The 23,731-nt window shown below is 44.0% G+C and overlaps 1 protein-coding gene across 2 annotated transcripts in view; it reads right to left on the bottom strand.

Moving 5' to 3' along the window:
* LOC140480647 (leucine-rich repeat and death domain-containing protein 1-like) overlaps positions 1–23,731 on the bottom strand; it is a 258,495-nt gene that overhangs the window by 130,230 nt on the left and 104,534 nt on the right. For both annotated transcript variants that reach the window (XR_011961358.1, XR_011961359.1), the window contains exon 1: positions 549–664. The gene's annotated coding sequence lies outside the window, so the exon portion shown is untranslated. Of the gene's footprint in view, positions 1–548 lie in introns of those variants that run through there.

A 23,731-nucleotide genomic window follows, 5' to 3' on the forward strand; every position in this document is an offset into this window, starting at 1 on the left:
CTGTCTCCTTCTAAATGGAATGCTGTATAATTACTCATATCTAAAGGCTTCACACCATCCTGATTTTTCTGATCTTTTGTTTTAAAGATTTCTTGAGAACAGCTGTATTTTCTTTACTGAAAAACAAAGCGTTATCAACATTGAACAAAATAAATTCAGTCCCCAGCACTGTATTGTAATGTAGCTAAACAAAGTTACACTCCTGTGCTAAAAATCCACTGAACAGTTTACAGGTATACAGGTAAAATCTAAACTTCTATTGTTTAACTGTGGAATGTATCCCACAGAACTAGGGGAACTGGTGCCTCTTGGGACTGTACTCTAGATAAGTCTCTTAATTATTATTATGCTTTTTTAAAAAAATGTTTGTTGGCATGAAGTTGTCGGCAACTGTCTCCAGATTGTAATCCTTTTTTATGAAGTGAGCAGTCAGTTTTAGATTAGTCTCATTGCCTGAAGAAACAAAAAAACTGAAACAATCTCTTAAGCTCAGCATTTTTAGATGAACAATGAACATGCAGCAATTTCCAGCTGAACTGACTACTTACTGTAAACGACATTGATGTTTTCTTGGTTTCAAGAATCTAACCCATCAGTAACTTTCAATTACTAGCCCCCATTGCGTGAAACTGCTGGTATTGCACATTTTATTGTGACAAACAGGATTTCACTATGAAAGGGTTCAACTGAACTAAGACCTCCTTTTATTTGCAACCAATTCTTTTGCACAAATGTGATCTGTCATCTGATACTTGGATTTATTGAAGCCGTCTACAAGGTCAAACAGCTGCAGCTCCAGGTCACAGGCATGTTGCTGTGAGGAGAAAAGGTTCTTCTCGTCATAATTTTAGTGCCTGAAAAGAAAGACACACGTTTAGGTCTTTGTTTTTGCCTGCTGCTAAGGATTGAGGTGCACCAGAAAGTGAAAATCCTGATTCTGTGAGAGAAAGTCAATAAAATTTACTTTGCAGTTCACTGTCATAGAATTTCTCTTTCAGGAGCAAAATTAACAAGTTGACAGATGTCAAACGAATGATTCTATTCTATTCTATTTGACTTTTGAGGAAAGGCTGTCAGAATGGTACAGGGTGAGCACAATGGGGCCATACTTCAGAGGTCAATATACCAAAGTCATGCTAATTCTCAGGAAGAAGTCCCAATGTTTGAAGAATGAATTGACTGGTTGTATCAATCTCTTGATTATGACACCAGCTTGCATATCACATGTCTACTAGAGTGTAGATTCACAACTACATCTCTGAGAAGTCGAATGAAGCCATTAAAATAAAACTAAATGTTCAATATTTTACACTTAAAGCCACTAACCAAATGTCCTAAGCTGATCTTATTGTTTGGATGAGGCTTTTTTATTTGCTATGAAGGGGGAGTAATGCTTACATTGGGCTCTGAAGTGATTATTATTATATTTAGATATTATGGTTGGTGTTGATCAGTCACCCAGCTAGACCTGCAACAGGAAATGACCAAGTGGTTGAAATATTAGAGACTTCATTGGGGGACTATCCCTGGTGAAATAATGATTTGTTCAGCAAGAACCATATCCACAGTGAGAAGAGTGGAGAAGGAAAATATAGCTTAGATAAGTGATTATTAGAGTATTTAATGATGCTTTAGGAAGGATATTGTGAAAAGTGAAAGGGTTTAGAAAGAAAATTACATGGATGTTGCCAGGGTTGGACGGTTTGGGTGATATGGACAGGCTGAATGAACTGGGCCTGTTTTCCCTGAAGTGTCGGAGACTGAGGGCTGACCTTGTAGAGGTTTATAAAATCATAAGGGGCTTGGATAGGATAAGTAGACAAGATCTTTTCTCTGGGTTGGAAGAATCCAAACCAGAGGGCATAGGTTTAAGGTGAGAGAGGAAAGATTTAAAAAGGATCTAAAGGGCAATATTTTAACATAGAGGGTGCTGCGTGTATGGAATAAGCTGCCAGAAGAAGTGATGGAGACTGGTACAATTACAACATTTAAAAGGCATCTGGATGGGTATATGAATAGGAAGGGATATGGGCTAAATGCTGGCAAATGGGACTAGATTAATTTAGGATATCTGTTTCTGCACTGTATATTTCTATGACTCTATGAATGTCTTAATTTCATATCTGCACTCCTGCTGTATGAAAATGAAAAAAAAATCTACTGTTCCTTAACTTATTTGTCTATTAAATATGAACAATTGGTTCAGCAAACATGGCCAATTCATTTTGAAATTTTATTGCGTTTCCCTTCTAACAAGATTGGCAGCATAGTTCTAGTTCTTCTTGGACCTCAGTGTGGCTTGGAGATGGAACATTGGCAGCAAAAAGGGTAAGCTGTGCCTAGAGAAAGGAGGAGGAGCGCTCTCTGTAAAATATGATAATTGCCAAGATCCTCAAGGTGCTTTTCTCCTGCCTCCACCTCCATTATGTCTGAAATAATAATGTTTCACCAAGGGGATGGTCACTGAACTGTTCCAACCATGAGGATCTCAATTTCTACTCCAGTGGACCCTTCCAGGATGTAAGGTAAAAACAATGACTGCAGATGCTGAAAACCAAATACTGGATTAGTGGTGCTGGAAGAGCACAGCAGTTCAGGCAGCATCCAACGAGCAGTGAGCATCTGCAGTCATTGTTTTTACCTTGTTGATTTTAACCCTACTGCGAATCCTCTTGCAAGGATGCCTGCCTTGAAGAAGTTTTCCTCCTCTCTCTACAAGAATCTCAGGGAGTCCCTCTCCCACTGCAACTCCCAGGTCATTTCCTCTGCTCTGAAGCTCTTCAACCATGTTGTGAAACAAACTCGGTACCACAGCCACATTTGCTTCCTCAGTGCATGCCTCCGTAACCAACTCATCCCACACGGACTCCAGACCACCTTTAAACCAGCAGAGTTCGGACCTGAACAGGACAAACAGTACAGACTACAGATTCAAAAACACCAGCAACAGTTCTCCTTCAAGATCCTCCGCTCCACGCTTGCAGCAATGCGCCGTCACCTAACCTCTCTCCAGTCAGCCCTGCCTCAGCTGAGGGTCACACTCTCTCAGAATTGCAAAGGACCCACTCTGTACTACATCCTCAGGAGAATTCATACTCTCAACAAACAGTATTTCAATTCCATCTCAAACATCAAAAACTGTAAGTACAACAAACTTTTATCCACCCACCTCCATAACCAGCGCTCCTCAAACATTCCAGAAGATTCCCCTGGCCTCGGAAACGCCATTAGCCATGCGGCTGACGCAGCTACGACCCCCACGCTGAGTGATGATGTCACTTCCGCCCACATCATGGCCACTCCCACAGCCACTTCCGCCCCTCACATCATCGCTGATGCCACACGCTCAGTGACTTCCCCTACTGCCATGATCACCACCACTTCCGCCTCCACCAGCGCCACTCACCTGCATTCTGCTGACACGCCCCCCACAGACCCCACTGTCACTATCCCCACACCCCAGAACCCCGAGGGCAAAATTACCCCAGCTCATGCCTCCACCCCCATTCCCCCCACCATCACACCCACTTCAGGTACTGGCTCCGACCCCACTCCCAGCTCCACACCCGCACCAGATCCCAGCTCCCGGCCCTGTCGAGTTTTCACCATCCCTCCAGACCTCCCACTCACTGAGGACGAACGATCAGTCCTCAGCAAAGGACTCACCTTCATCCCCCTCCGTCCACGCATCAATGAATTTAATACACAACGTAACATCGAGCAATTCATCCGTCGCCTCCGCCTCCGAGCTTACTTTCACAATCAGGACTCCCGCCCACCTTCCGAGGACCCCTTCGCCCACCTCCAACACACTGCATCCACCTGGACACCCCGCGCTGGCCTATTACCTGCCCTCGACCTCTTCATTTCCAACTGCTGCCGGGACATTAACCGCCTCAACCTGTCGTCCCCCCTCCCCCACTCCAACCTCTCACCCTCACAACGCGCAGCCCTCTAATCCCTCTGCTCCAATCCCAACCTCACCATCAAGCCAGCGGATAAAGGGGGCGCAGTGGTAGTCTGGCGCACTGACCTCTACACCGCTGAAGCCAAACGCCAACTCGAGGACACCTCTTCCTACTGCTCCCTCGACAATGACCCCACCCCCCATCACCAAACCATCATCTCCCAGACCATACAGAACCTCATCGCCTCAGGAGATCTCCCACCCACAGCTTCCAACCTCATAGTCCGGGAACCCCGCACTGCACGGTTCTACCTCAAGCCTGACCACCCTGGCCGACCCATTGTCTCAGCATGCTCCTGCCCCACTGAACTCATCTCTACCTACCTTGACACTGTCCTATCCCCCCTAGTCCAGGAACTCCCCACATACGTTCGAGACACCACCCACGCCCTCCACCTCCTCCAAGACTTCCGTTTCCCCGGCCCCCAACGCCTTATCTTCACCATGGATATCCAATCCCTCTACACCTCCATTCGCCATGACCAGGGCGTCCAAGCCCTCCGTTTTTTCCTCTCCAGACGTCTCCAACAGTACCCTTCCACTGACACTCTCATTCGTTTGGCCGAACTGGTCCTCACCCTTAACAATTTCTCCTTTGAATCCTCCCACTTCCTCCAGACCAAAGGCGTAGCCATGGGCACACGTATGGGCCCCAGCTATGCCTGTCTCTTTGTTGGCTATGTAGAACAGTTGATCTTCCATAATTACACCGGCACCACTCCCCACCTCTTCCTCCGCTACATTGATGACTGCATTGGCGCCACCTCATGCTCCCGCGAGGAGGTTGAGCAATTCATCAACTTCACCAACACATTCCACCCTGACCTTAAATTTACCTGGACTATCTCTGACACCTCGCTTCCCTTTCTGGACCTCTCCATCTCCATTAGTGACGACCGACTTGACACTGACATTTTTTACAAACCCACCGACTCCCATAGCTACCTGGATTACACCTCTTCCCACCCTATCTCTTGCAAAAATGCCATCCCGTATTCCCAATTTCTCCGCCTCCGCTGTATCTGCTCCCAGGAGGACCAGTTCCACCATAGGACACACCAGATGGCCTCCTTCTTTAGAGACCGCAATTTCCCTTCCCACGTGGTTAAAGATGCCCTCCAACGCATCTCGTCCACATCCCGCACCTCCGCCCTCAGACCCCACCCCTCCAACCGTAACAAGGACAGAACGCCCCTGGTGCTCACCTTCCACCCTACAAACCTTCGCATCAACCAAATCATCCACCGACATTTCCGCCACCTCCAAAAAGACCCCAACACCAGGGACATATTTCCCTCCCCACCCCTTTCTGCCTTCAGCAAAGACCGTTCCCTCCGTGACTACCAGGTCAGGTCCACACCCCCCTACGACCCACCCTCCCATTCTGGCACTTTCCCCTGCCACCGCAGGAACTGTAAAACCTGTGCCCACACCTCCTCCCTCACCTCTATCCAAGGCCCTAAAGGAGCCTTCCACATCCATCAAAGTTTCACCTGCACATCCACCAATATCAATTATTGTATCCGTTGCTCCCGATGTGGTCTCCTCTACATTGGGGAGACTGGGCGCCTCCTAGCAGAGCGCTTTAAGGAACATCTCCGAGACACCCGCACCAATCAACCAAACTGCCCCGTGGCCCAACATTTCAACTCCCCCTCCAACTCTGCCGAGGACATGGAGGTCCTGGGCCTCCTTCACCGCCGCTCCCTCACCACCAGACGCCTGGAGGAAGAACGCCTCATCTTCCGCCTCGGAACACTTCAACCCCAGGGCATCAATGTGGACTTCAACAGCTTCCTCATTTCCCCTTCCCCCACCTCATCCTAGTTTCAAACTTCCAGCTCAGTTACTGTCTCCTTGACTTGTTCGACCTGCCTATCTTCTTTTCCACCTATCCACTCCACCCTCTCCTCCTTGACCTATCACCTTCATCTCCTCCCCCACTCGCCCATTGTACTCTATGCTACTCTCTCCCCACCCCCACCCTCCTCTAGCTTATCTCTCCATGCTTCAGGCTCACTGCCTTTATTCCTGATGAAGGGCTTTTGCCCGAAACGTTGATTTCGCTGCTCATTGGATGCTGCCTGAACTGCTGTGCTCTTCCAGCACCACTAATCCCCTTCCAGGATGTAGGTGTACTGGTGATGTTTACCCATCATTGCATAAGGTAGATGACAGAGATCCCATGGCTGGAAAGAGGGCTTCACTGTCTTCTCTCTAACCAGAGCAAAAGATGAATGATCACAAAGCTTTGCCAAGCTAGTAGATTTCCAGTTGTACATGAAGCCATCCATTGTCTGCACATGGCTTTGCAGGCCTGACATGTTAATAGGATGATGCACCAGAACATTATGGCAAAAGCAAAATACTGCAATAAAGATAAAGTTGCCATAGTCTTACCAGACCATAGAGTTGTTACCTTGTTAGAGACAGATGACTGGTGGTGGTTTAACCTGACGGTCACCATCCCTCAGGCAAGGGGAGAGTCTGAGAAGGAGAGTCCTTCATGATAATCTCAAACTGGTGTGGGAATTGAACCCATGCTGTTGTGGGGGCGTGGGCTGCAAGGGGAGGGTCACTTATCATTGCAAACCGTCCATCTAGCCAACTGAGCTGACTCACCCCAGACAAAAGGCAAACTGGACAATCAAAAGACTCTTTCTCAGTCTGAATGCTAGAATCCGATCATGGTCGAAAGTAATGAGAACTACAGAATCTCAACCAACCTGCAGGACTAAAGATCATGAAACTAACTGCCCAACCAGCAACATTAATGTAACTGATAATCTTCACTACAAAGTCTGCAACATTCAACTTTCTGCTCTTCATGAACAATTCAAAAACTGATCTTTATGTGTATTTATAACTTTTATCTTTCCTCACCTTTTACTTTAAAGTGTATGCAGGTGTGTTGTGTTACTAATTATTCTGGTGTTTGGTATTTAATAATCTCATTCTTTGTTAATTCATGGGAGCCTGTTGAAACTGACATATTTAAAACATTATTTCATGTTGTCTGGGAGAAAAATACACATGCAGGATCCTTTTTAACTTAACCTTGTTGCAACCAGCCAAGTCTGTGGGTGAATAAAGGAGAGCCAATTCATCCCTTCTCTCCTGAGGGCTTAACAGTTTGGGTCGATCCCATCTGGATCAATAAAGAATTGGAGAACCACACCCAGGGTCAGGTTGTCACACACTGGCATCACACAAACGCAAGTTCAATTGTATTGCCTTCTCTGAATACCTCACTATCAACATCCTGAGGATTACTATTAAACAGAAACTGAACTGCATTAGCTGTCCAAATACTGTGGCTACCACAGCAGGTGAAAAGTTAGGAATCCTGGAGCAATAATTCTCCAAAGACTATTCGTATTTGCCAAGGCTTAAATCAGGTACATGATGGAATATTCCCCATTTTCCTGGATGAATTACTCTCCAACTACACTCAAGAATCTTAACACCACCCAGGACAAAGTAGCCCACTTGATTGGCACACAAACATGCACTTACTTCACCATCAATGTCGGGATGCACAGCAACAATTCATCAAACACCTTTCAAATTCCTGACTAATACCATCTAGAAGGACAAAGGAAGCAAAAAAAATGGGAACATTACCATCCTGAAGTTCCCCTCCAAGCCATTCACTGTCCTGACTTGAAAATATTGCTGTACCTGTATGTGGCTGGGTTAAAACCCTGGAACTTCACCCCTCATGTCATTGTGGGTCTACATCCAGCTCATGGACTGTAGTGCTTCAAGAAGGCAAATCCTTGATATCCCTTGACATTCAGGTCCCCTGGATTTACTGCCCTGCCCTTAAGCTGGATCTGAATTCTCACTAACCTACATTTAAAATAACTTTCCAAATGTAGGTATACCTGCAAGTGGCTGCTCCCAGTTTATGTTTGCCAGATCCTACCTAATGATATTAAAGTCTGACTTCTCCCAACCTTAGACACTTCTTCACTATTCTTATTAATTTCCATAATGACTTTAAAACTTATAGTTATGGTCACTATCCTCAAAATGCTCACCCACTGTGACTTCAACCACTTGAGCACTTCATTCTCTAGGATTAGGTCTAGCACTGGCCCACCTCTAGTAGAATTATCCACATGCTGGCACAAAAAGCTCTATGGAATGCACTTTAAAAAATCCACCCCAATTAATCCTTTCACACTAGGGTGATCCCAGCGAATGCTAATAAAATTGAAGTCATCTACAACTATAACCCCATTTCTCTCACACCTTTCTGTGATATCTGTTCACATATCTGCTTATATATATCTCCCTTTGACTGTTGGGAGGCCTGTGGTATAATTCCAGCAAGATAATTTTTTATTTCTGAGCTCTCCCCAAATGGCCTCATTTGAAAAGCCTGCTAGGGTATCCTCACTCATTATTGTAGTGATGGTTTCCTTGTCTATAATGCCGTTCCCAAACCTCTCTTACATTGCACTCCTAGTGCACCTGAAACTTCTATACCTTGAAATGTTGAGCTGCCAATCGTGTCCTCCCTCCAGTCAAGTCTCAGTAATTGCAACAGTATCATATTCCCATGTGCTGATTGATGCTCTAAGTTCACTCACCTTACCAGTCAAGCTCTTTGCATTAAAATAGAAACAATTTAGTTTTCTAGATCTCTCCTTTGCCTAATCCTGCCCGTGCCCTCACTTCATACTGAACTGTCCTAACATTCCTTCTCTCTCCGATTGCACTTCGTACCCGACTTTACATCTACTCTCTACCTCTACCCCTGCTAGATCAGTTTAAAACCTCGCCAACAGCACAAAGATATTGTTACCCATTCCGATTCACATTCAACTCATGCAGTTTGTACAGGTCCCACCTACTACAGAAATTGTGCCAATGATCGAAAAATCTAAAGCCCCAGCCCCCCACCCTCCACCACCCCCACATCATCCCTTTAACCAAATGTTCATCTGACCTATCTTCCTATTCCTATATTTAGTAGCACTTGGCACTGGAAGTAATCCAGTGATTGCAAGCTGAGTAGTCTTCTCCTTTATTCTGTTACCTTACTGCCTAAATTCCTGCTGCATGACCTCATTTCTTTTTTTGTTATCAATGTTGCAGGTACTGACATGTACGATGACTTCTGGCTGTTCACCAACCCCTTCAGAATGCCCGGCAGCTTTTCTGAGACATCTCTGACCGTGGCTTCAGGAAGACAATGTACCATTTCAGAGTTTTATTTGCTGCCAACAGAACTGCCTGTCTGTTCCCTTTACAGTCGAGTCCCCAATCACTAAAGTTGTCCCAGTTTTTTTCCTGCCTTGCTTTGGAGCAGAGCCAATTATGGCATCACAAACTTGTCTGCTGCTGCTTTCCCCAAGAGACCATTCCCTCTCGGTTATGTCAGTTTGAGAGGGGATAGTCCCCCGACTGCCTGTCCATACTTACTCGTCTTCCTGGTGGTGACCCGATGTTTTTTTTTCTGGAAATGTTCCCAATTTCCCACATATAGTAAGAGGAGTATTGTACACAGCTGAGTTCTCCTGCCATTATCAACTATAGACAATAAGTTGATAAGTGACCTTATCAACTACAGACAATAAATGAGGAACAAATTACTCAATGTTGCCCAAACTCACCAAAGCTGATTTCTCTTTCTCTTTCTCTTTCTCTTTCTCTCAATTCTTAACAAACTACAAACAACAAAAATAAGGACTTCACATTCTATCTTCCTCTCCTTATTATTCACTCAGTCCTGAAACCTGGTTCTTAAGTAGCCAATTCTCTTGCCCTAAGTCCCTATTATCACCAGAAGTCACCTCAGGCGCTGTGCCTCTGTGTTCAGGTTCACTCCACTCTGTTCCGGTCGTGATGTTGTTCTGAATTAGCTCAATCTGGGCCCTGCTCCTCAGGTATTTATCCAGAAGCTCTACTGCTGCTGTTCATCCCTAGGTTTGATCTGTTCGACTCCTGCTGTACTCCGAAGTCAAGGGAAAGGATTGTTGGGTTCCTGGAGGATATACTGAATACTTTGTTGACTACATGCAAAGTGCCAGATGACTAGAGGATATCTAATATGGTTCGTTTGTTCAAGAAGGATAGCAGGGATGAGCCAGGTGGTTCTAGACTAGTTTGTTTGACGTCAGTGTTAGGGAAATTATTGGAAAAAGTTCTGAGGGATTTGTTAGAGGGAGATCCTGTGAAGACTTTAATTGAATTTTATTGAAAATATGACTAAATGTATTGATGAAAGTAGTGCAGTTGACGTAGTTTACTTGGACTCAGTAAGACCTTTGGCAAGACCACATGGACAGCTGGTCCAAAAGGCTAAGAGCCCATGAGATTCAAGGCAAGTTGGCAAGATTGATCGAAAACTGGCTCATAAATAGGAGACAAAGGGTATTGATGAAGTGTCGATTTTATGATTGGAAGCCTTTAACTAGTGATGCACACAGAGTTCAGTGTTTGTTACGTACACTAATGACTTGGATGTGAATGTAGAAGGTATATTTAGTAATTTCACAGATGCCATGAAAATTGATAGTGAGGCAGATGATCTCAGTCTCCAGTCTGATATTGATCAGCTGGTAAACCCAGCAAAGAAATGACAGATGAAATTTAATCCCAATAATTGTGAGGTGATCCATTTTGGGAAGACTAAGAAGGGAATGATATGCGCAATGAATGGTAGGTCTCCAGACAGTACTGAGCAACAAAGGGACCTTGGTGTATAAGTCCACATAACGCTGAAGGTGTCAGCCCAGGTATACAGACTTGCCTTCATTAGCCAGGACGCACAATGTAGGAGCCAGGAAGTCTTGTTACAACTTTATAAAATATTGGTTAGGCCACAGATGGAATTCTGTGTGCTGTTGTGGTCACCACACTATCGGAAGGACATGATTGTATTGGAGAGGGTGCAGAGCAGATTCACCAGGATGTTGCCTGGGATGGAAAGTCTCAGTTATGAGGAGAGACTGTATAGGCTGGATTTGTTTTCCTTGGAGCAGAGGAGCCTGACGGTGGATCTGTTTGAGGAGTACAAAATTTTGAGGGCATAGACAGAGTTGATTGTGAGAATCTCTTCTCCATAGCTGATGTGTCTAAGAGCAGATGTCAAAAGTTTAAGTTGAGGAGTGAATGGTTTAGAGAACATATGAGAGAGCATTTTCACCCAGAGGGTGGTAGAATAATGGAATATGCTGCCTGAGAGTGTGGGGGAGAGAAGTCCTCTTGCAATATTTGAGCTGCATCTGGATGAATATTTAAAATGTTGGGGCATAGTAGGGGACAGTGATCTAGGGACCAAGTACAGGCAACTATGATTAGTGTGGTTTAGTGTTTGTAGGTTAGCTTAGACATGGTGGGCCAAAGAGCCTGTTTCTATGCTGTATGACTCTATGATTCTTTGACTGTAAGGCAGCACACATCACCTTTTCAAAGATGATGAGAAATGGACAGTAAATGTTGACCCAGCCAGTGATGCCCCCATTCCATGAGTGAATAAGAAAAAATCTTACCTCGAAGTACTCGAAGAAACAATACTAACCCAGTCATAATATGAAGGCCTGATATTTGTCTAACGGTTTTCACTGGTGCTGTACCATCCACTTCAGTATATCTGGGCAAATTAGGCGCACCTTCATGATCACTGGTGTTTGTGGGCCTTAAATAGTGTTCCAGGACAAGGCTGTGGTCTGGACCTCCCAGAAGCCTGGTTAAAATTTTTCAACTTTATTTAAAACAGCCTTCCTACAAAGGAAGCCTTGAAGAAATTATAACAATTTTCAAGAAGGAGCCACCCCACTGGCATCTGTGCAATCATCTGCAAATGTTTGAGCCTCACTGGTAACATGTGTGTCTCAGATGTGCTACAACTAGCATTAGCATCTCCCAGTGGTATACCATGGAGGAGAACTCTCTCAATCCTGTAAATCTGTGTTTGTTGTTTCATGGATTCTTGAAGCAAGGACATGTGATCAATACTGTCATAACATTGATTCTACATTTGGTAGTATAGTGCTTATTATTGTAAGAGATACCTGTAATTGGCCTTTGATGTAAAGCAGAGCTAAGTGTTCATCATAAGGATGGATGAAGATGTGGTGAAAAAAAATCTTTCCTCAAGTTCCCTCTAAACTCCTTACGTTAAAACTGTGCCCTCTGCTAAGGGGAGAGATTTCTCCTTATCTACTTTATCTATGCCCTTCAGATCTTTGTGCACCTCAATCAGATGTCTCTTAGCCTTCTTTAATCTAAGGAGAACAACCCCAGCCTACCTCCTTGTTCTTGCATTCAATGCCAAATATACTAGTACAGACTTCTTTGCCACCTTATCTCCCTGTCCTGCTGATTTCAAAGATTTATGGAAATGCACACCAAGATCCCTCGATCTTCTGTGCTTCTTAGAGTCCTTCCATACAAAATGTACTCACTTGCACCCCGGGTCGCCATAATTTTCCAGTGGCAAATACAACTTTAAAAAAAGGAGAAAGTGAGGACTGCAGATGCTGGAGGTCAGAGCTGAAAAATGTGCTGCTGGAAAAGCGCAGCAGGTCAAGCCTTCAGGAAGAAGGGCCAATGCCCGAAACATCGATTCTCCTGCTCCTTGGATGCTGCCTGACCTGCTGCACTTTTCCAGCAACACATTTTTCAGCAAATACACCTTTTGACCATCACCTGCATCCTACCACCAAGCTAATTTTGGATCCAATTTGCCAAATTCCCCTAGATCCTATTGCTTTTATCATCTTAATTAGGGTACCACACCTTGTCAAAAGCCTTACTGAAGTCTATGTAGACAATATCAACGGCACCCTCCTCAACTACGCACCCAGTCACCTCCTTGAAAAATCAAACTAAATTTGTTAGAAATGATCTCTACCCGACATATTGACTATCCTTCATTAATCCTTGCTTCTTCAAATGTTGATTAATTTTGACTCTCAGATATCTTTCCAATATTTGCCCAATGACAGATGTTATACTCACTGGTCTGTAGTTTCCTGATTTATTCTTACTACCCTTGTTGAATAATTGTACTACGTCAGCAGTCCACACATTCTCTGGTACATCTGATTCAAACATTAATGTCACTGCTCCTTCAATCTCCTGCCTTGCCTCCCATAGCAGCCTGGGATACATCTCATCTTAGCCTGGGGGCGTATATATTTTCAAGTCTCTTATAACAGCTAATAGCTCAGCTCTCTCAATGTTAATTCATTCAAGGATACCACAGGTCCCCTTTCTGATTTTCTGTACCTGCATCTTCCTTCTCTACAGTGAATACAGATGCAAAGCACGTATTTAAAACCTCAGCTTTGTCTTCCACATTCAGACAGATATTGTCACTTTGTCCCTAATGGGGCCTATGTTTTCCAGGGTATTCTCTTGCCACTAATACACTTAAAAAGCATCTTTGTATCTTCTTTGGTAAAAATCTACCTCCCAAAACCCTGTTCTCGTACTTATCTCCATTTACATTTATTACTACATGCTTAAGGCTGATCACATGGAAGTAATGGTAGAAGAGGCATGGTCTTAATTAACAAAATACATATATTTCCTGGTAGTAATATAGCAAGTTACAGTAGAGGAAGATTAGATAACTCCAATATAAGGTAAGTAATACCATATCGTATATGAGACCATAGCTAGGTCTACGCTATATGCTACAGACTTTAGAGTCTAACTGCAGACTGGAGCAGACTGCACCAAGAGGCAATCACAAATACACTAGTGGGCAGGACCTCACAATTGCCAACAGTTAACCCCTCATGGCAATTATCTTATATAACAATTACATAAATGGGCTAATAAATAGAATTTGGGTCAATAATCCAGAAATGTAGGTCAAATAATACCTTGCACATATACATTCAATTCAATAAAAACTCATGTCATGAAACTGACAGTGAGTTGGATTGTGATAAATTCCATATGATTCAATATTATCCATTAGGGAGGGAAAACTGGTGTCATAAGCCATTCCAGTCTATATGTAGCTCCATATCCACATTAATACATTGACCTAACTGATGTTGCAGCAGCAATGAAAATTTCAGTGTAGCTAAAGATAATGAACAAACCTAAATGCAAATAATTGATTTTTCTTCAAAAGCATTGAGGTGCTGAGATAGATCTTACCAAATGTCAAATATAAAGAAATGATGATTGAGAGAAGACCATTGATTATACCATTGGTTCAGTTTAAGTTATGGATTCATATTAATGATTGCTATTCATTGTTGGTTGATTTACACTTCTCTGGTATTTTGTCTTGTATAATTTTTGGTCTCCAGCTACTTCCCTAACTAAAGTTTGAAGAATCTTAAACTGCAGTAGGTGGCATTCTATTCCAAGATTTGCCATTCCTCTCCACCTAAGTCACTTTTTAAGTTTTACCTTTTCTTTCTAATCCCCTGCTCTTGTCCTTTTATAACTATTCCAATTGTCTGTGACAAATTGTAATGTACAGATGTTATTGCTTTCAGCATCACAAATAATCCAGACAATGAGCAACTTTAACAGCACTTCATTTTGCACAAGTGGGTTTAATACTTGAGAAAGTAATTACATAAAAAATGCATCAAAGTTAGGGCAGTATCCAAAATTAGGTGCATTGGTCATAGTAATTTAAAATAATCTTTGAATAATCAAGTAACTTTTGAATGACTGAGGTACAAATACCAGTCAAAGTACTGTAATTAGGAAAACATAAAATAAACAGCAATTAGGTAATTTTATCCGAGTCACAAAGTTAATGTGAGGCGTTGTATTAAAAACACTTTTCTTAAACATAGAGAGCTAGTAAAGGTCGTTCTGTTATAACGTGTGATTTGTCAAAGCAAATTCTCTGTAATGCAATTGACGAATTGGGGATGCTGTTTCGACAGTGCGAACTTTTAAAATGTGTGTTGGCTGTAATGTGATTACAGCGCCAACACTTTGAGGCGCTATTTCTAAAGTGTGATTTTTCTATTACATGGGACTGCACAAGAATGCAACCATCGCATTATAGAAGAACTGAGAGTAAAACAATTATCCAGTTAGTAGGGATCCTAATATCCTGCCATTTGGTAACTTTTTATAGAGTCATAGAGATGTACAGCATGGAAACAGACCCTTCGGTCCAACCCGTCCATCCCAACCAGATATCCCAATCCAATTTAGTCCCACCTGCCAGCACCCGGCCCTTATCCCTCCAAACCCTTCCTTTTCATATACCCATCCAAATGCCTCTTAAATGTTGCAATTGTACCAGCCTCCACCACTTCCTCTGGCAGCTCATTCCATACACGTACCACCCTCTGTGAAAAAGTTGCCCCTTAGGTCTCTTTTATATCTTTCCCCTCTCACACTAAACCCATGCCCCTCTAGTTCTGGACTCCCCCACCCCAGGGACTTTGCCTATTTACCCTATCCATGCCCCTCATAATTTTGTAAACCTCTATAAGGTCACCCCTCAGTCTCCGACGCTCCAGGGAAAACAGCCCCAGCCTGTTCAACCTCTCCCTATAGCTCAAATCCTCCAACCCTGGCAACATCCTTGTAAATGTTTTCTGAACCCTTTCAAGTTTTGCAACATCCTTCTGATAGGAAAGAAACTAGAATTACACACAATATTCCAACAGTGGCCTAACCAATGTCCTGTACAGCCACAACATGACCTCCCAACTCCTGTACTCAATACTCTGACAAATAAAGGAAAGCATAACAAACGCCTTCTTCACTATCCTATCTACCTGCCTCCACTTTCAAGGAGCTATGAACCTGCACTCCAAGGTCTCTTTGTTCAGCAACATTCCATAGGACCTTACCATTAAGTGTACAAGTTCTGCTAAGATTTGCTTTCCCAAAATGCAGCACCTCACATTTATCTGAATTAAACTCCATCTGTCACTTCTCAGCCCATTGGCCCATCTGGTCAAGATCCTGTTGTTATCTGAGGTAACCCTCTTCGCTGTCCACTACACCTCCAATTTTGGTGTCATCTGCAAACTTACTAACTGTACCTCTTATGCTCGCAGCCAAATCATTTATGTGTATGACAAAAAGTAGAGGGGCCTAGCACTGACCCTTGTGGCACTCGACTGGTCACAGGCCTCCAGTCTGAAAAATAACCCTCCACCACCGCCCTCTGTCTTCTACCTTTGAGCCAGTTCTGTATCCAAATGGCTAGTTCTCCCTCTATTCCGTGAGATGTAACCTTGCTAATCAGTCTCCCATGGGGAACCTTGTCGAATGCCTTACTGAAGTCCATATAGATCACATCTACCATTCTGTCCTCATCATTTCCTGTTTGTTACTTCTTCAAAAATCTCAATCAAGTTCATGAGACATGATTTCCCATGCACAAAGCCATGTTGACTATCCCTAATCAGTCCTTGCCTTTCCAAATACATATACATCCTGTCCCTCAGGATTCCACCACCAACGTCAGGCTCACTAGTCTATAGTTCCCTGGCTTGTCCTTACCACCCTTCTTAAACAGTGGCACCATGTTAGCCAACCTCCAGTCTTCCGGCACCTCACCTGTGACTATCGATGGTACAACTATCTCAGCAAGAGGCCCAGCAAACACGTCTCTAGCTTCCCACAGAGTTCTTGGGTACACCTGATCAGGTCCTGGGGATTTATCCACCTTTACCCGTTTTAAGACATCCAGCACTTCCTTCTCTGTAATTTGGACATTTTGCAAGATGTTACCATCTATTTCCCTACAGTCTATATCTTCCATATCCTTTTCCACAGTAAATACTGATGCAAAATACTAATTTAGTTTCTCCCCCATTTTCTGTGGTTTCACACAAAGACCGCTTTGTTGATCTTTGAGGGACCGTATTCACTCCCTCGTTACCCTTATGTCCTTAATATATTTGTAAAACCCCTTTGGATTCTCCTTAATTCTATTTGCCAAAGCTGTCTCATGTCCCCGTTTTGCCCTCCTGTTTCCCTCTTAAGTATCCTCCTACTGACTTTATACTCTTCTAAGGATTAACTCGATCTATCCTGTCTATACCTGGCATATGTTTCCTTCTTTTTCTTAACCAAACCCTCAATTTCTTTAGTCATCCAGCATTCCCTATACCTACCAGCCTTCCCTTTCACCGTAACAGGAATATAATTTCTCTGGATTCTCGTTATCTCATTTCTGAAGGCTTCCCATTTTCCAGCCATCCCTTTACCTGCGAACAACTGCCCCAAATCAGCTTTCGAAAGTTCTTGCCTAATACCGTCAAAATTGATATTTCTCCAATTTAGAACTTCACCTTTTAGAGCTGGTCTATCCTTTTCCATCACTATTTTAAAACAAATAGAATTATGGTCGCTGGCCCCAAAGTGCCCCCCCACTGACACCTCAGTCACCTGCCCTGCCTTATTTCCCAAGAGGAGGTCAAGTTTTGCACCTTCTCTAGGAGGTACATCCACATACTGAATCAGAAAATTGTCTTGTGCACACTTAACAAATTCCTCTCCATCTAAACCCTTAACACTCTGGCAGCCCCAGTCAATGTTTGGAAAGTTAAAATCCCCTACTCTAATCACCCTATTATTCTTACAGATAGCTGAGATCTTCTGACAAGTTTGTTTCTCAAGTTCCCTCTGACTATTGGGGGGTCCATAATACAATCCCAATAAGGTGATCATCCCTTTCTTATTTCTCAGTTCCAACCAAATAACTTCCCTGGATGTATTTCCGGGAATATCCTCCCTCAGCACAGCTGTAATGCTATCCCTTATCAAAAATGCCACTCCTCCTCCTCGCTTGCCTCCCTTTCTATCCTTCCATAGCATTTGTACATGGAACATTAAGTTCCCAGTCCTGCCCATCCCTGAGCCATGTTTCTGTAATTGCTATGATATCCCAGTCCCATGTTCCTAACCATGCCCTGAGTTCATCTGCTTTCCCTGTTAGGTCCCTTGCATTGAAATAAATGCAGTTTAATTTATTAGTCCTACCTTGTCCCTGCCTGCCCTGACTGTTTGATTCACTTCTGTTCTCAGCTGTACCCATCTCAGATCGATCTCTTTCCTCACTATTTCCTGGGTCCCACCCCCCCCACCTTATTCGTTTAAATCCTCCGTAGCAGCTCTTGCAAATTTCCCTGCCAGCATATTAGTCTCCTTCCAATTTAGGTGCAATCCATCCTTCTTGTATAAGTCACTTCTACCCCAAAAGAGATTCCAATGATCCAAAAATGTGAATCCTTCTCCCATACACCAGCTCCTCAGCCATGTATTCAACTGCTCTATCCTCCTATTCCTGCCCTCACAAGCTCACAGCACCGGGAGTAATCCTACTCTCGAGGACCTCCTTTTTAAATTTCTGCCTAACTCTCTGCAATCTCCCTTCAGGATCTCAACCTTTTCCCTTCCTAGATTGTTGGTTCCAATGTGGACAATGATCTCTTGCTGGCCCCTCTCCCCTGTGAGAACATTCTGCACCCTCTGTGAGACATCCTTGATCCTGGCACCAGGGAGGCAACACACCATTCTGTTTTAGACAATAGACAATAGATGCAGGAGTAGGCCATTCTGCCCTTCGAGCCTGCACCGCCATTCAATATGATCATGGCTGATCATTCCTAATCAGTATCCTGTTCCAGCCTTATCTCCATACCCCTTGACTCCACTTTTTTCGCTACTGGCTACAGAAACGTCTGTCTGTACCTCAGACTACAGAATCCCCTAACACAATTGATCTCTTGGAACCTAATGTACACCTCGTTGCATTAGAGCCAGTCTCAATACCAGAAACTTGGCTGTTTGTGCTACATTCCCCTGAGAATCGATCACCCCTTACATTTGCCAAAACAGCATACCTGTTTGAAGTGGGTATATCCACAAAAGACTCCTGCACTAGCCGTCTACATCTTTTACCTTTCCTGGAGTTAACCCATCTATGAGACTGTATCTGAAATTTCCCCCCTTCCTCTCTTACTGCCATCTATCACATACTGTTGTTGTTGCAAATTCCTCATCGCTTCTAACTGTCTCATCAACCGATCCATTCGATCTGATAAGATTCGCAGCCAACAGTATTTATGGTAGATATAATCCACAGTAACCCTTAAACTCTCTTTAAACTCCCACATCTGAAAAGAAGTACATATCAGTCTATTAAAGGCCATTTTTCCTCCTTCACAATTTACAGACACAGAAAATAACACCGTCTTATTCCTCTGCAAACACTGGCCCATATTAAATGAATAGTTATGGCTTATATTTTAAGTTTAATCAAGAGACATATCTCAAAAGATATGATCTAAAAAGGAGTCCATCCATCCATCCATCCCAACCAGTACATTTTTCAGGTAACTTTGTCACATGAACGAAGTGACAGAATGTACATCTTATGTTTGCATGAAAACATGCAGCATGTAGTCAGGTCCTGGACTGCTTTATCACCGATCAGAAAATTCATGCCCACACCAGGATCTCCTTTCTCTTCAAGTTTCTTCAGAACCCCTATCCTTTCACTGTTACCAAGCATTTTTAATGAATTGAAGAAGTTTGGAACTTCTCCAGAGGCTTTCAGAATTTTTACTTCCAATTCCACTCCGCCTCAACTGGCCTCATCCTTTTTCCACACCTTTTTACATTCCTATTGCTAAAGTGTTCCTGAGACCTATTCAAGTGCCACTCCTCTTCTCTTGCCCAGCTTAGTCATGGAACTTTTTGCATATTAAGTACTCTAAGAGCAGCCAACCTTTTGAGTACCTTCTGCCTATATATTTTTATCTTGCCTTATCTCTACTATCTCCTCCTTTGCCCTGACACTGACAGCATCTTCTTTATTATTATGGAGGCAAAGTTTTCATTTTGTGCTCAGCCATTAATCCATATAAAAATAAGTTCTTGTCTTTGGTTCCTACTTGGTCCCACCCTTTTTTTGACTGCACTTCTATAATTTATATGTTTATTGAAAACATCTGATTTCTGAGTTACCCACTATTCTCATACACCCTTTTTGTACTTCTTTCATTTTTTCAGTTCTGTTCTGTAATTTTTGTAAGCCTGCTTCTGTCTCAGTTAAGCCTCTATATCTTTAGACAGCCACCATGCTATAGCTTTGGATGTCCTTCTTTTCCAGTTTGTGGGAATATGTTAGTTTGTACCCAATCTCTCTCCATTGAAGAATTCCCATTGTTCATTTATTGTTTTATCTGCTTATGTTTGATTCCAATCTAAGTAAACTTTGAAAGCTAACAGAAATTAACTATCCTCCAGTTAAGAATTTTCACAATTGTTTCTTTTCCTTTTCCTTAATCAGTGTAAGCCTAATGTTATAATAATCATTGTTTACCAAATGGTCTACCAATGAAGCATAGAGGTAAAAACAATGACTGCAGATGCTGGAAAGCAAATACTGGATTAGTGGTGCTGGAAAAGCACAGCAGTTCAGGCAGCATCCAACGAGCAGCAAAATCGACGTTTCGGGCAAAAGCCCTTCATCAGGAATAAAGGCAGTGAGCCTGAAGCATGGAGAGATAAGCTAGAGGAGGATGGGGGTGGGGAGAGAGTAGCATAGAGTACAATGGGTGAGTGGGGAGGAGATGAAGGTGATAGGTCAAGGAGGAGAGGGTGGAGTGGATAGGTGGAAAACGAGATAGGCAGGTTCGACAAGTCCGGACAAGTCAAGGAGACAGTGCTGAGCTGGAAGTTTGAAACTAGGATGAGGTGGGGGAAGGGGAAATGAGGAAACTGTTGAAGTCCACATTGATGCCCTGGGGTTGAAGTGTTCCGAGGCGGAAGATGAGGCGTTCTTCCTTCAGGCATCTGGTGGTGAGGGAGCGGCGGTGAAGGAGGCCCAGGACCTCCATGTCCTCAGCAGAGTGGGAGGGGGAGTTGAAATGTTGGGCCACGGGGCGGTTTGGTTGATTGGTACGGGTGTCTCGGAGATGTTCCCTAAGGCGCTCTGCTAGGAGGCGCCCAGTCTCCCCAATGTAGAGGAGACCACATCGGGAGCAACGGATACAATAAATGATATTAGTGGATGTGCAGGTAAAACTTTGGATGTGGAAGGCTCCTTTAGGGCCTTGGATAGAGGTGAGGGAGGAGGTGTGGGCTCAGGTTTTACAGTTCTTGCGGTGGCAGGGGAGAGTGCCAGAATGGGAGGGTGGGTCGTAGGGGGGTGTGGACCTGACCAGGTAGTCGCGGAGGGAACGGTCTTTGCGGAAGGCGGAAAGGGGTGGGGAGGGAAATATATCCCTGGTGGTGGGGTCTTTTTGGAGGTGGTGGAAATGTCGGCAGATGATTTGGTTTATGCGAAGGTTTGTAGGGTGGAAGGTGAGCACCAGGGGCGTTCTGTCCTTGGTACGGTTGGAGGGGTGGGGTTTGAGGGCAGAGGTGCGGGATGTGGACGAGATGCGTTGGAGGGCATCTTTAACCACGTGGGAAGGGAAATTGCGGTCTCTAACGAAGGAGGCCATCTGGTGTGTTCTATGGTGGAACTGGTCCTCCTGGGAGCAGATACGGTGGAGGCGGAGAAATTGGGAATACGGGATGGCATTTTTGCAAGAGATAGGGTGGGAAGAGGTGTAATCCAGGTAGCTGTGGGAGTCGGTGGGTTTGTAAAAAATGTCAGTGTCAAGTCGGTCGTCATTAATGGAGATGGAGAGGTCCAGGAAGGGGAGAGAGGTGTCAGAGATAGTCCAGGTAAATTTAAGGTCAGGGTGGAATGTGTTGGTGAAGTTGATGAATTGCTCAACCTCCTCACGGGAGCATGAGGTGGCGCCAATGCAGTCATCAATGTAGTGGAGGAAGAGGTGGGGAGTGGTGCCGGTGTAATAGAACATAGAACATAGAACATAGAAGAATACAGCGCAGTACAGGCCCTTCAGCCCTCGATGTTGCGCCGATCCAAGCCCACCTAACCTACACTAACCCACTATCCTCCATATACCTATCCAATGCCCGCTTAAATACCCATAAAGAGGGAGAGTCCACTACTGCTACTGGCAGGGCATTCAATGAACTTACGACTCGCTGAGTGAAGAACCTACCCCGAACATCAGTCCTATATCTACCCCCCCTTAATTTAAAGCTATGCCCCCTTGTAATAGCTGACTCCATACGTGGAAAAAGGTTCTCACTGTCAACCCTATCTAACCCCCTAATCATCTTGTACACCTCTATCAAATCACCCCTAAACCTTCTTTTCTCCAATGAAAACAACCCCAAGTGCCTCAGCCTTTCCTCATAGGATTTTCCTACCATACCAGGCAACATCCTGGTAAACTTCCTCTGCACCCGTTCCAGTGCCTCCACATCCTTCCTATAGTATGGCGACCAAAACTGCACACAATATTCCAGATGCAGCCGCACCAGAGTCTTATACAACTGCAGCATGACCTCAGGACTCCGGAACTCAATTCCTCTACCAATAAAAGCCAGTACGCCATATGCCTTCTTCACTGCACTATTTACCTGGGTGGCAACTTTCAGAGATCTGTGTACATGGACACCAAGATCCCTCTGCTCTTCCACACTACCAAGTAGTCTACCATTAGCCCAGTAATCCATCTTTTTATTACTCTTACCAAAGTGAATCACTTCACACTTAGCTACACTGAACTCCATTTGCCACCTTTCTGCCCAGCTCTGCAGCTTCTCTATATCCCGCTGTAACCTGCCACATCCTTCCTCACTGTCTACAACTCCTCCGACTTTCGTATCATCCGCAAACTTGCTCACCCAACCTTCTAACCCTTCCTCCAGGTCATTTATAAAAATGACAAACAGCAATGGTCCCAAAACAGATCCTTGCGGAACACCGCTAGTGACGGCACTCCAAGATGAACCTTTGCCATCAACTACTACCCTCTGTCTTCTTCCAGAGAGCCAATTCCTAATCCAAACCTCCAACTCACCCTCTATGCCATATCTCTGTATTTTCTGCAGTAGCCTACCATGGGGGACCTTATCAAACGCCTTACTAAAATCCATATATACCACATCTACCGCTTTCCCCTCATCTACCTCCTTAGTCACCTTCTCAAAGAATTCAATAAGGTTTGTGAGGCACGACCTGCCCTTCACAAAACCATGCTGACTATCCTTGATCACATCATTCTTATCCAGATGTGCACAAATCCTATCCCTTACAATTCTCTCTAAGACTTTGCCCACAACAGAAGTGAGACTCACTGGCCTATAGTTACTAGGATTATCCCTACTCCCCTTCTTGAACAAGGGAACCACGTTTGCTAGCCTCCAGTCCTCTGGCACTACTCCTGTCAACAAAGAGGACACAAAAATCAAGGCCAATGGCTCTGCAATCTCCTCCCTTGCTTCCCAGAGAATCCTAGGATAAATGCCATCAGGCCCAGGGGACTTATCTATTTTCACCCTTGCCAGAATTTCCAACACCTCTTCTCTACATATCTCAAAGCCATCCATTCTACTTATTCGTGCCTCAGTATTCATATCGACAACAATGTCCTGTTCCTGAGTGAATACTGACGAAAAGTATTCATTCAGCGCCTCCCCAATCTCTTCAGCCTCCACACGCAACTTCCCATTACTATCCTTGATTGGACCTATTCCTTCCCTAGTCATTCTTTTATTCCTAACATACCTATAGAAAGCCTTAGGGTTTTCCCTAATCCTACCAACTAAGGACCGTTCATGTCCCCTCCTTGCTGCTCTTAGCTCTCTCTTCAGGTCCTTCCGGGCTACCTTATAACTCTCAATTGCCCCTATTGAACCTTCACGCCTCATCTTTACAAAGGCCACCCTCTTCCATTTAACAAGGAATTCCAACTCCTTATTAAA

Source organism: Chiloscyllium punctatum, chromosome 8 (genome assembly GCF_047496795.1).
Source record: "Chiloscyllium punctatum isolate Juve2018m chromosome 8, sChiPun1.3, whole genome shotgun sequence".
Classification (NCBI taxonomy): domain Eukaryota; kingdom Metazoa; phylum Chordata; class Chondrichthyes; order Orectolobiformes; family Hemiscylliidae; genus Chiloscyllium; species Chiloscyllium punctatum.